Source organism: Thermobia domestica, chromosome 11 (genome assembly GCF_964235325.1).
Source record: "Thermobia domestica chromosome 11, izTheDome1.hap1.1, whole genome shotgun sequence".
In the NCBI taxonomy this organism is placed as follows: domain Eukaryota; kingdom Metazoa; phylum Arthropoda; class Insecta; order Zygentoma; family Lepismatidae; genus Thermobia; species Thermobia domestica.
In genome coordinates this window covers 101,297,079-101,313,732 of record NC_137464.1, presented here as the reverse complement: position 1 = coordinate 101,313,732, position 16,654 = coordinate 101,297,079, and the positions used below count along the sequence as shown (strand labels likewise).

The window sequence follows — 16,654 nt, the reverse complement described above, 5'->3', positions numbered from 1 at the left end:
CACCTTTTCCCCCTTCAGTATACTTATATTAAAAGTAAATTATGATGTTTATTATTTAATTTAACTTCAAATTTCTCTGTTATATTTAACTTTTTTACACTTTTATTTTCTAGTCGAAAACATGTTATCGAACTTGATTTCAAATCAACGTATGCGCTTTCATTTAATAAACCGTGCACCACTAAATACAGAAATGATAAATAATGCCCAAGTACATTTCGTTTGTAAATTGAAATGTGATGGAGAAACTCCACTAACAAATATTATAATACCACTATTTCTACTACATCCATTTACGTTATTTTATCTGATAACGTTAATATTTTCAAATTAAAAGGTAGAAGCAGGGTTTAATAAACTGTACTTGAAACAATGTAGTTATAGTTGTTTATGAAAAGTTCGTGACTGTGGAAACAGCTGGGAATTTTATGAAACATTTTAGCACAAAAAATCAATGTTATTATTTTCAAATAGGTGGAAATAGGGTTTAATAAACTGTATTATAAAGATTTATTTATCGTTATTATATAAATTTGTAGCTAACTATGCAATCTGTTGGAAATTTTATGAGACATTTTAACACGAAACAATCAGACAATGTTAATATATTCAAATTAATGGGTAGAAATAGGGTTTAATAAACGGTATTCATAAATATTTATTTACCATTATTTACATAAATTCGTGACTATGCAATCTGTTGGAAATTTTATGAGACATTTTAACAGGAAAAATCTCTTCTAAAAAGGAATATCTGTTACAGTGGCGTATTTAAGGGGGGCTTCCGGGCTTAAGCCCTCTCCGAAATTTTATTTACTATTTTAAAATAATTGAAATATCGGATTAACTGCTGTATCGCCGGACCAGTTTTAGGAAATATACCAGGTCAATTGGAAAATTTATTTAAGTTTGCGAGGAAGAATGAGTGAAAGTCAGGTAAGGGGAATAGTGAAAGTAAGAAAGTAGTTGTATTTGCTGATTGTTTTTGATGTTGTAAGCAGCACTGTATGTGGAGGCGGATGGACTATTTCGCGGAGAGGTACACTTATTTGATTATACGGATCCATAGACTGTAAAATGCACAGAAAAAATTGAGCAAGTCTTTAATTTGCCCATTTCATGTCGAGAACAGAACCTAACAAACCCCTGCGGGGCTTCTAACCCGTTCCTACTACTACTACTTATATTATGGATCCGTATAGTAAAACTACAAGCCTAATAACGTAATCTAACGTAACGTAATGTAATCCAACCAAATGTAACCGAATGCAGTATATTTTGGTACTTTTTTCGATTTTCAAATTGGTCCGGCGATACAGGAGTAATGCCGAAATATCTTACAAAATGTTCACATTTCCAGGAATAAAGTTACCAATGCCCCTCCCAAAACAAAATCAGGAGTATGTTTAGTACACGGGGTCCAGAAGCACGTAAAAAACACAAAATTTACAAGAGAAATGAATGATGCAAGTACTTAGACGTGTAACCAAATCTAACCTAACCTAACATAAACTAACCTAAGCTAACTTGAACTAACCTAAGCTAACTTGAACTTACCTAAACTAACCTAATATTGGTAGAAATAAGCGAAATTCTATCATTTTCTGGAAAATTATGCGGGACCCCTACACTAATATAATATAAACTAACCTGACCTAACCTAACCTAAACTAAACTAATCTAACTACCCTAAATTAACCGAATGTAAACAGAAATTATCAAAATTGTAACTTTTTTTTTCTTTTAGAGAAAAGAGCTAGACCCCTTCTGCTAAACATAGGCCCAAAATCATGCATACGCCACTGATCTGTTACAACTTATTTAACCAGTAAGAAAATTACTAGGAAAAGAAGCTTACCACCTTAAGTCCATCAATTGATACCGCACGTCCAACAGTCCTGCTAAGCATTTCTGCAACTGAAAGTAAACCAGAAGAGAATCAAAATAAAAATAAGAGATATACATACTGCACACATAAACAGACACACACACAGAGATGTATAACAATTTTCTTTTTCTTCTTTTAAGAGAAATTAAATAACTAATTCTATAGCATATGCAACCCGGAGCAGTGGCGGATCTAGACCGGGGACGGGAACTAGGCCCCCACTTATTTGAGTAACAAAAATTGTGTAAGGTATTATTTATATATTTTTGAAAGCTTACAGTAAACTCATGATATGCCCATCATAGTCTGGGTTCTGACTGGCCTCCTCAGTTTTTGCCTTCTAGATTCGCTACTGACCTGGAGATTCAATGCCGCATTCCAAAAGCTCTCGATTGATTTCTGTCTAGGAACATAACCACGCGGTGGTCCACTGGGTCCAGATCCCCAAAAGAAATTTGTAACTCGAGTGATAATTGTATATTTTCTAAACACAACTATACTTGTTTAGCAGATAAATTATTGGTTATTGGGCAGCTTAAAGATTTTATTTGATACCTCAACTATACTCTTTCTTTGCATATAAATATAATATATATATACTATGTTTCTCTGAGAGTACAAGTGGCAATAATTAACAACTACTTATCGTCTTTTCAGTTGCACAATAACATAGGTTCAATACTACATATAGTAGATGTATTGGAGCCTTCCGCCAAAAAGAAGAAACCTTTTGGACCCCTTACAACAAAAAATTCAGGGTGCACGTCTGCTTCTGTCCTTAGCCAACTAGATCCACTTTCTAGTTTGTATTTCTAATTCTGCAAGATCCAACTTAATATTGTCCTCCCATCTGTGCCTAGGTATCCCTAATGGTCTTTTTTTCCGATTGGATTTCCAATTAAAATTTTGAAAGCGAACTCATTTCCTTCCAACCTGGTTTAAGAGAAATGATTTAGTTGAATATTTACTGGGAAAATTGATAAGATAATGATTCGAAAGTTCTAGACTGGTAAACGAAAAAACGGAAGATCAATGGATACTCCAGAATTCTTAAATAATAATCATATTTCTAACAAAATGACAGTTTCTGAGTAACCTGATAACGTACAGAGAGGTTTGGAAGATCATTTAAAAATTACTTATATTTTTATTATTTATTCAGAGAACAGTGGTGTACAAAATTTTATCAAAGAGGAGGATTTCAGCCATCCAAATCAATATAATTTCAGTTTACGCGCGAGTTTTGTATACGGATTTCACTACAATCTTTATTTTTCACTATAACTTATTGAAAGAAAGGGTTTAAAAAGACAAGAGTCTTTACTTTGTATACACCATTGCATAGATCATATTTTAAACAATTTATCTGTTGTACGACATGAACAAAGTGTTAAGTGTTCAACAGACAAAAAGAAATGTTACTCTTACGTGTTCTATGCATGATAAAATGTGTCGTTATTCTCATGTGTGATTTTATGCTGTCCTTCGAAAGTACAAAATTAATACCGTATGTGACCAAACGATGGCAAAGCAGTAAATTTGCTAGTAGTATGATTATTATTGAAGTATGGTGTTGCATCTACTACTTCGTTCTTATTCTGTCTACCAAGTAAAAATATTATGTATTTTCCACTATTCTATTTCATAACATGCACTTCCTTTTGTTCTTCTCTAAACCTTAAACCAAATGATCTCCCGCAAAGAAAGTATTTTCTAGTACAAACATATTGTTGCCATTGTTTCAGTCGTACAAATATGATGATATATGATGACAGTGGTTAGTGCAAGAATGAACAGTGCAAGAGAAATTAAATTATATACTATATATAGGAATAAGAACAAAATATATATAGGTATTGATTCATATTGTTAAACAGATTTTAGCAATAGTTTCTTAACTTTAAAACTGCTATATCTCAAAACTAGTACTTTAAACTTGCTTATTTTTTGTCAGAATGACGACCATATAGATAATTCGAGGACAAAAAACGTATTTTAAATTTCTAGACTACAAAAATTATCTGTGGATGTGATGTACTGCTAAGGACATTATTTCGACATCGTTGATTAAGTATGGGATAAATTACGAACTCCTAAAACAGGTCAATAAACTTTTTGATATGAAAGTGTAAAAACTGAATCTTTCTTCATGTGATATTCTTCATGAGTTAATGAGCCAGATGATTCGGAAACTGACTATTTTTCTACTTTACTTAATTATTGGTCCTCTTATTTAATTAATGTTCAGTGAAGTAATCTCAAAGTTTGCTCCATTATCTAGCGTCCCTTTCCACAATATAGTTCCTTTATTGAACTAATCAAAGCATTTTTCCTAAAAATACAGGTGGTTTCGTATGTTACAAGCACTATAGATGTAATAAAGAAGTTATGATCTTCACTTATTTTTATTTATTTCTATTTATTTATCAGAAAAATCACTTTATTCTCACTTTCTTGCTTGAATAATTTATAAATAACTAGTTTACGATACCTTGGATCTGTTTGTTCAATTTTGCACATGTTATTTCGCTAAATTCAAAATATGTAAAATACAAAAACATACGATACTAGAATTTAATAATGAAACTTTCTTTAACCCCTCCAAAATGTACTACTGTCCAAAACTAGTATTGTTGAGCCAATTTGCTCATTGTTGAGCGCTATTTTACTAAAGAATAAGACATTACTATGAACTTATAAAGGTACAGCTTAACAAAAGGAAATTTCTTGGAAACGCTATTTCAGGTGAAAAGTTTGTTTAAAAAGTTTTGTTTTAAAATTTTACCGTAATCTACTTGTGTTATTATTATTAAATTGATTCGTAATAGTAGCATGAGAATAAATAGTAGCAAATGCAAATATACTACTAATTACCTAAGTTTTGACTTCGTATACTCTAAGTGATAAATGTATTTTGAAAAATAGAATTCATACAAGATCTTGGTGTAACAGCTGAATTCTTAACTCACATTGTACAATCATGTTACTAATATTATTAAACATGCAAACATCATAATCGGCAATTTACTTAAAAAATGAAATGAAATGAAATCTTCGAGTTTAACATCCCACGATTATGTCATTTTGAGCTAAGAGAGACGATAATTAAAGCAAGTGAATGATAATGGAAGAATTGGTGGAATGAGAAAGTGAGAGGAGGAAACGGGAGTATTCCGAGAAAATCACGAGCACGATGTTATCCACCACAAACTTGCTTGGCCGGGGATCGAACTAGGGACCCCATGTACCAGAGGTAAGCGCTCTACCACTAGGCCACCATGACCCCCTACCGCAATTTACTTAGAAACTAGTCGAGTAGTCATGAACTATTATAAGATCTAAACTTGAATTTTTAAGTGTGATTTGTGTGATTTTTAAGTGTGATTTGGTTGAACATTAATAGAACAAATAATGATAAAATTGAAAGTGTAAAAAAAAGTTTTAAAAAATGTGTATTTCTAGTACATCAATATTATTGTGACTATGAACGATTGCTGAAAGGTCTTTAACCTATATGTTTTAACAGGAAGACGATAACAACAAGCATTAATTTTTTAATACTGTATTAGAAAATAGTTATACAGCCAATATTTAGTAAATAAGTAGCATCTCATTCTAAGTACGAAATCACATTTTAAGGAAAACTAATGTTTATAAATGGCACGAATCATTCTCTTATTATTACTTACGTTAGTATTGTACTGTAATAGGAGATAGAGTTCTTTCTTAATATTATTTATTACGTTTTATCCTGCTGAAATCAACATTTGGTTTATGATTCTTTTTTACACATATAGTATTTATATTTTAATATTAAACACATATTGTTCTTATTATTAGAGCTACTTCAGTAGTTTTTCTTTCATTTTGTTCTATATATGACTTGTTCTTACATAATGGTATCTTACTAGTGCGCTTATGTACAGTATTGTACAAAAAAATGGCCACTTTCTTTGCTTTAGTAATCCATATTCTGGTAATCGTATGGAAGCAGAGCTAATACTTTGGATCTAAATTAAAATCTTAAATGGCAGAAGAAAATCTATTTTTTGTTTGATTTAATTCCAAATGTAGGTAAGAACAGAGATCTTCAAAGAGAGGTAAGAGTGACCAGTTTGTTTGGATATAGAAAATCATATGCTAAACATTTAACTTTATACATAATGCTGATATTTGTTACAAATATAGTTAGCTATCTTCTATCCTATAAATAATTTATTTCATTGCTATACTTGACTAACACTATTCTTAGCACGTCAAATGTGTAATTAAATTATTATTATTAATTATTTAAAAAATTATGTAAAATCGCGAACTTTAAAAATTTAGCGGACAACCTTTGCAAGCAATACACCGTAGTAAATGTTTCAATTTTGAAATTGGTGTTAAGGTATCTTTCACTCATTACGGTAAAACAAAGAACATTTATTATAATATTCAAACTACAAAAACACTATGTATTTATATATTCAACATAGAAGTTATATTTTAAAAAGCACGTAAATAGGTCAATTATATTATCTCTGTTAGAGATTATATATTCATGTCAATTATTATTTTTCCATAAATTTCATGAGAACTTATTACTTTTTTATACATATCAACAAGTGGTAAATAAACATTATTGTTGATAATGATATTAGACTCCTATTACTTTTAATTTTGCATAAGGATCTATCCTCACATATGTCATTTTTTTACATATTATTAAATTTAGGAAAATTACATGTTTAATTATAATTTTTAGATTATATTTCATAAACTATACTGTGAACTATCGCCTTATTCGTGCCTAAATGAAAGTTCTTGTGCGGCGAAACGTATTTTAATATCAACTTCACAATTTTACACGATGCGATTCTCACCTAGCATTATTTTTTCATGTTAGCAAAAACAATTTGTTTATCGCGATTTCCTAAAAAAAAAAAAAAAATAGAATTGCCAGAGTTTTCAGAGTATTTTAGGATTCTTAGGGAGAAATAACTGATGATATGTTATATTCAGAATTCACATTGAAGAGACACACATATCGTTTCACACAGTAATGCAGAACAATTCTAATTGGAATCTGCAGCAGTTTCATCGAAATTAGCCTAACACACACACACACACAAAAAAGTATACTGCAATTCCCAATGGGAGTTCATGAGGTTTTGATCCCACGTTAAGCTGCATGTTCCCGTCTCATATAACCTCAATGCCGAAAGAAATCTAAATTCAAATACCAACAACTATATTACACAAATGTTTGTTGCTTTTTAGTTTTGTTTTAAAAACATCATTTTTGTGCTTGTCAGCAGTCTTATATCCTTGTTTATATGTTCAAAAATCCATGCGGGACATATAGAAATCTACGACTTGGAGTTTTTGCTTTTATTAGTTTTTACAGTAGCTTTTGTTCCTGTCATCAATATTATATCAGATCCATCGAAACTGCGATATGATCGGGACGCTTTGACAGACGAATGCTTAAGATGCTAATACAGAATTGTTTTCAAACATAAGATTGTGAAGTCAGTTAGATAGGAGATAATACGCAACCTGTTACATTTTCTCAACAAATACTACAATATATAATTTGCTTGCGTTATTAACAATGTATGAGAATTTAATTTCTGTAAATTAAAAAAATCGTAATATCTAAAAAAATATTTGTAAAGGTCCAGTACTATAATTTATTTTACTTATTAAAAAACGAAAGAAATCTTTTTATGTATAAAATAAAAGTGTATAACGTAAAATATGCCAGCAACACGTAAAACTTACGGGAAAATGTGAGATCGGGGAGGCCTATCATAAATCCTTGCATGAGGATTTATTTCCGGATTCAACTTCGGATAAAAAGAAATCTATAACATCCTAACAATATTGAAGATTTATTTATTTTTTTAAAAGTGCAATTTCATTCCTACCTGAAGATGGGTGAGCCGCAGAAGGTAAAGCCTTCTCTGGGGCCATGCACATTCATTTGTTGCTAGTTTCATTGGGAAATTGGCATCAAGAATTATTTATTTATATATATATTAATCTGGTTAGGACTACAGAAGAATTAGGCCTGAGTATAGTATATAATGTATATGATGAAATGAAGTGCAGGTAAAAATTTGATTTATTCCTCAAATCAAAAATCTTAACTTTGAAATAAGCTGATTCATAAAAGGAAGTGAACATACATGGATTCTGATGGATACCTTGTAACTATTTGTTTCGTTGCTATCAATAAAAAAAATTAAATCATTATTTTTTTTTAAAAAAAATGACACAATCATGGACGACCTACTTTAAACCTATCATTGCTATTATATTTTGGGCCTATGGTCAAATTACAACATGATCTCACAAACCGTTCATTACGAACACTGTAGAAGTTCATCAAACATTTGTAAACGCATACAAACTTCAAGTAGCACGAAAAAAAACTATAAACTCTATAAAATTTCAAAACGATAAATACTTAAATACTTATAATAATAAAACTCCACTGGTCCAAATCACACACTACAAAACACAATTTGATCTCATCAATTGTGCAATAACAAAAGTCTAATACAAAGCTAGTATAGTTTAAGAGTTCCAGTTTAACAGGGATCATAAGTACTTTTCAATGTATATGTCTTGGACTTATGGAGTTTTTTTTTAACAAGAGAAAAAACTAAAACTAGAATTAGAAACTAAAACAACAAAACATCTTGCTTATCAGATACGTATAAGAAATCATTGTCATTATGCCCCTCAAAAAGAACTTTTTGCTAAGTTGTCATAACCAACAGTTAACACATTTTCAATACCTGGCAGAATCTTTGTATCGCTATCAATAAAATTATTACATTGTTCAATTACAATTGTAAAATTTGGATAATTACAAAAAATGAAATTGTAAAAATAAAAATATAAAAAGAAAACATTTCTGTTGCAGTTCTCTTTGAGATATTGAGCTTGATTTGAATTTAAGTTCATTTGTTCTGTGTTTTTATGCAACACCAAAGTTATGAACTTTGTGGTGGACAAACAGTGTAGGTAATGAAGAATTCAACAAAAGAAACTAATAACTGTTTCCTATATATCAGAAATGTTAGTGTATAACTTAAAGATAATGAAGAATTCTACAAAAGAAACTAATAACTGTTTCCTATATATCAGAAATGTTAGAACATAAAGATAATGAAGAATTCTACAAAAGAAACTAATAATTGTTTCCTATATATCAGAAATATTAGAACATAACTTAAAGATAATGAAGAATTGTGCAAAAGAAACTAATAACTGTTACCTATATACCAGAAATGTTAGCACATAACTTCAAGAAAATGAAGAATTCTGCAAAAGAAACTAATAACTAAGGCAACCAACTTTATGCTTTATACAGCTGTATATTATGGTTTATTTTTCCCTACATTATGCTTTATTATGCTTGTTCCTAAATTATGACTTAATATTTGTTCCTTGAATTATACTTCATTTTTACCCATTTCTAGTACATATTTATTTTATTTTGCTCGTTTTTATTACACAAGCATTAAAAATGCACATGAAGCTATTCATTATTCCCACTAAAAATTACATCAATACAACATACTACCTCATTTGGCGCACTTTTCCTTAAGCGGTGTTTCGAAGAAGAAACATGTAGCTGCACAGTAGATTTCTTCTCATATTTAATGGTCAGAACAAAGAGTACAAAATAGATTACCGCCTTCTACTTTGAAATGGTCAGTTGGGCATTCTGTTACTCTCTGAGATTGCATATACTCTTGATTTTGTCATCTTGGAATAAGCACAACCAGTCGTGCCTGCCTTTTAACACAAAGTCCGGAAATAAAAATTCCTTCTGAGTAGAAGGTGTAGAGAGACGAGGAATTCGAACTTTCCATTGTTACGTGTAAAAGCAATTAATTGGCAGTTGATTTCCATTGTTTGCTGCATTGGTAACAGTCTTTGTTGATTATTTTTTTTTCTTTGGCAGGAAATATATAAACATATTTTTCTTTATTGTACACATACATAGGGTTCTGGAATAAAAAGCATTAAGCATTATGCTTTATGCTTTATTTCTGTAAATTATGCTTTATTATGCTTATAAGATTGGCAAATTTGGATATGTAAAGTGCTCAAAATCACAGATATGGTATCAACCATAGGTAAAAAATTCCATTATGCTTTTACTGCTTTTTACGCGTTATGGTTGCCCTACATACCTATGTACCAGAAATGTTAGTGCACAACTTATGTACCAGACTATGTACCAGAAATGTTAGTGCATAACTTAAAGACAATGAAGAAATCTACAAAAGAAACTAATAACTGTTTCCTATATACCAGAAATTTGGGTGCATAGTTTATGACGTCATCCCAAATTTATGCATTATACAAAACATTTTGAAAAAAAAAAACGTTTCTTTTAATAACCGTTTGTATAATGTAAACAATTTGGGAGACAAACAATTATAATGTCGTAAGCTACGCACCGAAATTTCTGGTACGAGTATATAGGAAACAGTTATTAGTTTATTTTGTAAAATACTTCATTATGTTTGTTATGCACTAAAATTTCTGGCGTATAGGAAATAGTTATTAGTTTCTTTTGTAGAATTCTTCATTATATTTAAGTTAAGCACTATAATTTAAAAGAAAATAGTGTGTGAGTTTACTGAAGAACCTTTACATAATAAATTTCAAATGTAATATGTCCCTGAAGCTTCCATTGATACAGTTGCATTTAATATATCTGTAGTTCATTGCTATTTATATTGCACTATTATTCTATAATACAGCCAGTTGAGAATGCTTCAAGAGCTTGCCAGAACGAACTTTTAAAAAAAATCTTATTAACTTCTACAGGCTTTATACCAATTGTTCTACGTACTTTATTATTATACTCATTAAACAATTCTTGTAATATATCTATACATTTATAATTTGCTTGAGTTCTAAATTTTTTCCACATTTTTTAAAAAGCGTTCTGTTAAAAGGTTTTATGATATGAAGTTTTAAGAAGAAATATGCTCAAAATGGAGGGATCAAAATTGAAAAATTCCCAAAATATCATCTCTCTATGACTTACGGTTCCCGAGATATGTCTCCTTAAATTTCCCGAAATCCGAACTTTTTTGTCCAATATATGAGGAACAGTAAGAGTGACGCGAAAAATTCCGTCACTTCCTTGAGATAGTTTTTAATGCACTATCAAATGGAGGGCTCAGAATTGAAAAATTCGCAAATAACAGGTACACACACACACATAGAGAGAGAATTCAGTGACATATTTTTTTTTTTAATTTCGTTGAAAAAAAGATAAAGCGCCATAGATCCAAGACAAAAATCATGAAAAACGTTCATGTCTCATTTTAAATCGAGACTGTATCTACTTCTGACCTCTTCTTAAAAAAATAAAGTTATTCATCTATATTGATGGATTATTTTGAAAATATTGTATAACTAAGAACCCTAATTTAATAGTTATATTTTACAATGATATTTCTTATGATGGTTTTCTTAATCTTTTAATCCAGCTCTCTTGGTTTTGTAACATCGGATGTATTCTAGGTATGTAGCTGGGAGCTAGGTTTGGCTGCAGAGCCTGCAGGTGATACCTCACAGGAGAACAAAGAGCCAAGAATCATAAGAGGAGGAGGAGGAGGATGGAAAGAAGAAAATGGTTGCAGTGAGCCCAGTTGGCTGTGGAGCAACGATGCACCAATGTTTTGTTTGAATTAAGAGTGCGAGAGAGATGGAAGATTTCTCAGAGGTCCTCCTCTTACATGTATTCTCCAGCAAAATAAATTGCCACGTTGGGGTTTCCTCCCTCTCCAGCCATTTTTCCTTCTTCCATGGGCTTTTATTTTTCCTACTTAAGAGATGGGAAGAGAAGGAGGTGAAAGGAGGGTATTAACGTAAACAGGTTCCTTCCTTTTTCTTTCTTTCTTTTTTTTTTTTAAATCACACCCCAAGCTTCTTTTCCTGTGCAGGAATGAATGCATGGAAGCCATTGCTAAAGTTTATCCATACTACTCTATACTATATTTTATAGTGCCTTTCCATGAAATATTGGTAAGTAAAATATTCACATATAGTCTATATAAAATAATTTTTTTTAAAAAAATCGACATTTTCGGACTTCCTTTGGAAAATGTTAATAAAATAATAGAAATAGAAGCCAAAAGTATAAGTTTTATTCTTTGAGCAGAACTCCGTCTTAATTGGACATTTGGTTAACTTCTACTTTTGATTCTTTCAGTCTGCAAAACCAACGAATTATGAGCTGAATATTGCCCGTTTAATTCATATATGCAGTGAAACCCCAGTGATCCGGATAAATAAATTCTGGACGTAATCGGAATATGCAAAAATCCAGATTATTGGGGAAATCATTAAAACAAAATAATATTATGAAATATTTTTTTTAATTTCTAAAAATGCTTTTGTTTAATAAAAAAATGATCTAATGTGTTTTGAAAATAAGGACACTTCTGTAACAAGCATTTTTAAAAATACAGAAAATGACAGTAAAATTATAACAATTGAACAAAGAAAAAAGTACCAATAGATTCCTCAAACAATTACTTGACAATTTGGAACGTTTCCAGCTCATCCGTAGAGCTCTTTTACAACCTATTACCATAAACAAAGCAACCTCGTAATAACTAACACATGACAATACACTATACATTATATTTACCTAGACTGTTGATAGATGGCAATAGCGGCAGGTAAAAAAAATGAAAGTTTTTGAGAACCTATTTGAACTTTTATATTATATAAGTTAACACACAGTTTAAATATGACATATAATTAATATGCAACCCAACTTGTATTATTGTTCTTTGTTTTACAGAATTTGTGATATACTTCTTAATGATTGAAACAAGTTCCTTCAAGATGCTTCTAAAACTACGGTTTAAGCTGGTGTCATTCATTATAACGTTGATTTTAACACGAATTTCAAGATTATTTATCTTGACGAACGAATACATACAGTTTGCATTTGAATAAGTTTTTCCTAATGTATTTTTTTACGATATTGATCCGAATATTTTGCAATGTGAATGACTAGAATTCAAGTAATTGGAGCTTCACTAGAGTTATATATCCCTGGTAACCATCCACCATGGAACCGGACCCTGATCGGATAAGGAAAAAAATCGGTTAAAACGAAAATTACTATTTCATAGCCCCTAAAATTATATAGCATCCCTATAATAGTTAAAATGGCTTGCAGTATTAATAGTTCAATAAATTTAAGTTACTAAAATAAGAAGTTTCTACCAGGCCGGTAGCCAGGCCAAAAATGTAGGTGGGGCCGGCTGAAGTTAGGGGGAGGAGGCGATCCAACCATACTATAGTTTATCATCGTATTATAGTTCATTTGCAAGTCTACCGTGAAAATTTTAGGGGGGCAGCGAAAATTTAGGGGGGTCCGGCCCCCTAGACCCCCCTGGATACGGGCCTGGTTTCGACCACAAGGTATCTAGTGACACTCACATCATTTGAACAAAATACTGTATATTGAATAAAGCACAGTAAGCTATCATACAAACCACACAGTTATTTACGCTGGAAGAAAACTCCAGAAAAAATATATGATTGAGCCTACATTACTGAATTAAGTATAGTGCTGTAATTTATAAATATTTTTACTAAATGAAAGAAACCATATTTGGGCTTAAAAATATTTTTAAAAATCTACTTAAAAACGTGTGTGATTTATGGAGCTGTATAACGTTGTAGAGTACTGACGTAACAGATAACTAAAATGAAGTAGTTATTTCTTGGAACATGAACTGGTTAAGCCGACAGGCAGTTAAAGAGAAGCCGGATAAGAGAGACTTTACTGTATTTTTCAACAAACATACAGGAGCTACGAGTAAAAGTTATTTAAAGTAAAAATTAATATTTCTAAATAATTTTAAAAGAGCCTGAAAAAATATTCTACTCTTCAGGTTCGCTGACATTGAATGCTTAGCTCCCCTCTCGTTCCCAACCTAAGGAAAGTAAGCTTTGTTTTAGCCCTAGCAGGACCAAGGAGGGACTACAAAGTGCCACACTTTCGATATTTGGGATTTCTAATCGTGAATATAATATGTGATCCCGTACGCAATATATATATTTTTTATTTTGTGTTAACAAGTTTATAAAATATTTGTTTCCACGGAGCAAATCTTTCTCCTATAATAAGAATTCAGCGGTATCTCAGATGGCGTTGAGGCTTGGTTCTGACACTACTCTTAGCTTACCTTCTGGAATTTTGAAATAATGTTATTTTTCTTTTAAACGGTGAGGAATAGATTGGTCATCATTGTTAATTTGTTTGACCGTTACTTTATATGAGGGATTATTATTTTTCTGTTTGCTTTTAAATGAACCGGAACTTCAGTGATATGATTTTATTGGTTTCCTCTAGTTAAATGTCACTCGCTTGTTTAAGATCAATTTAGCACTATATAGCTACGGTATAAATATTTAATATTACTTACATTGAACTTGATTATTCAATATAAAAAGTGTGCGTAAGTAAATAAAACTTCCACAAAATAAGGTATATTCAAATTGATCTGAAGAAGGAATCAGCAGTGATGCCAACCTGAAACGTTACAAATTCCCAACTCGACAGGCATAAATTCCCGTTTTGCACTGGAATTTCCCACGCTATACTAGTAACAAAATTTTTAAAAATTATAAATTAGTGAAACAGTGGAATTAGTGTATATCAGTCAGTTTCTTCAATATATGAATGAAAGATCCAAAAATTCCGATCGTCTACGTTCATCAAACAGCTTATGAACACGTATTTTCCTTAATTGAAAGAGACAATTGAAAATGCTGATGAAAATAGGTACATTCTGTTGTGATTTTAATATTTCCTTACACTTGTGTGCCATGATCTTCCACTGAGCGTAATAAAACTAGATAAACTTCTTTCCTCAAGTCATTTCGTATGAAAAGTTTTGGTAGTTGTCGTTTCTCGTTTTTACCTTCTTCTGTTAATTCTGTTCTTTCTTTCATTTTTCTTTCTTTTTTTTCAATAACAGAGTATAAATAACGTTCCTTGGCACTTGTGTTTTAAAATTCTCAAGTCGCTGCATGAATCACTTTAACATTAATATGCATTTTATGCTAACAAAATTTGATAATTAGCATTAATTTCCCGTTTATTTAAGATTCACATCTCTACTCGCACGTAGACGATTTTGTTGGCATCAATGGAGTATATATATATATATATATATATATATATATATATATATATATATATATATATATATATATATATATCCCGTTTTGAGAAATTGTTTTTTAAAAAAATCCACAATATGGGAATTTTCTCACGGGTTGGTATCACTGGAAATCTGAAAATCAAACAATTAAAAAGAAAATAACCAGTTTAAAAAAAAAAAAAATAGAAAAATAATTCGCCATGTAAATCAATGGTCTAAGAGAAAGTGGTACAGGTTAAGTACTATAAACATACATTGTTAATGTTCAACACAGTAATATTGAAAGTATGCTGATATATCTAAATATTCTTTAAAATATTTAAAAAACTTAATTCTAGTCTTCAGGTTCGCTGACATTGAGTCAGGGATTTCGTTTGGGAAACTCAGAACAAGAAAATTGCCACAATCCCTTAGTTCGAGAAATATATGTAATTTTTTTAATCGATTGTATAGCAATATACTACTAATAAGGAAAACATGCAATTGTAATATAGATAAAAAAAATATTGCCTCCCCTCTCTCAGCAAAATTTGAAATGACGATACTACATTAAGAAGCTACCTTGAATCCCATCCAAAGGAAGTAGTTTTACTTTAGCTTATCTTCTGATATCGAATTCATTTCATTTATTTATTCATTATCATGATTTATTATCGACACTTTACATTTTGGAGGTGTATATTTACGTCCTATTTAATAAATAAATGTTGTAATGATATAAACACTCTGCATAAATCCTAAAGTTCTAGTTCACTATTGGGGGAGTTTATTTTGTGATGATTTTCTTAAAAACCAATCAGGTGATTTTCTTTATATTTCATTAATAACGCTATAGTGTTGCATAAATCATTTTTCACGAAAATGTCTGCAAGGGGTCGTTTACTTTTATTTTATTCTATTTATTTATTCATTTTAAGATTCCTTTAAATAGAAATTATGACTCATGTGATTTTCTTGACATCTCATAAACAAATATTTCATTAATGAATGAGTTTGCTTGCGACAAAGTTTTCCAAAAACGCCTTATAATTTTGTTCACTTTTCGTAACTAAATGTTTCAGTAATAACTGAAGCATACCATGATTTAGTTTTAAAAATTAAAGCGAGAGAGTTTAGTGCGGTGGTCTGTACCTTTCCTTCTAGCTGTTGTTAGAATAACTTCTTTTGTTCTTTTCTTTTGCTAAATCCTTTGCAAAAATTATTGATTTTTTTTAAAAAATAGTTTGAACTATTGTCCGTTTATAAATTTTTAGTATATAATTAACTGTTATGTTAGCAAAGTCTAGATGTCCTCCAGGTAATTAAAATTAAATTAAACTAAAATCCAACAATTGTGTACTTTGTGTACACAAAGCATTTTGTAAAATTTGAGTCCTATATTTACCAAGCCCGTATCTGTTAGTCAACGTCTATTACCAAAGACAGGATCAAATTTTCCCGCACTATTTTCAAGTGATTGGCACATTATAAGTATTGAACTTAGGCTAATTTAAACTAAGCACAATACAGAAGCCTTTGAAAAAGCACAAATTTATGTCACCATGCATATAATGTA

General features: G+C 30.6%; 2 long non-coding RNA genes across 6 annotated transcripts in view; one reads left to right on the top strand and one right to left on the bottom strand.

Moving 5' to 3' along the window:
- Nucleotides 1-16,654, bottom strand: part of LOC145664330 (uncharacterized) — a 1,055,818-nt gene that overhangs the window by 426,549 nt on the left and 612,615 nt on the right. Inside the window, exon 5 of the long non-coding RNA XR_014127356.1 lies at nucleotides 1,859-1,917. This is a non-coding gene — a long non-coding RNA (uncharacterized LOC145664330). The remainder of the gene's footprint in view (nucleotides 1-1,858; nucleotides 1,918-16,654) is intronic.
- The window catches only part of LOC145664332 (uncharacterized), a 137,268-nt gene continuing 132,446 nt past the window's right edge, over nucleotides 11,833-16,654 (top strand). For 3 of the 5 annotated variants that reach the window (XR_014127372.1, XR_014127373.1, XR_014127371.1), the window contains exon 1: nucleotides 11,855-11,935. This is a non-coding gene — a long non-coding RNA (uncharacterized LOC145664332). Of the gene's footprint in view, nucleotides 11,936-16,654 lie in introns of all 5 variants that reach the window. The other 2 variants (XR_014127374.1, XR_014127375.1) reach the window with 2 other exon arrangements.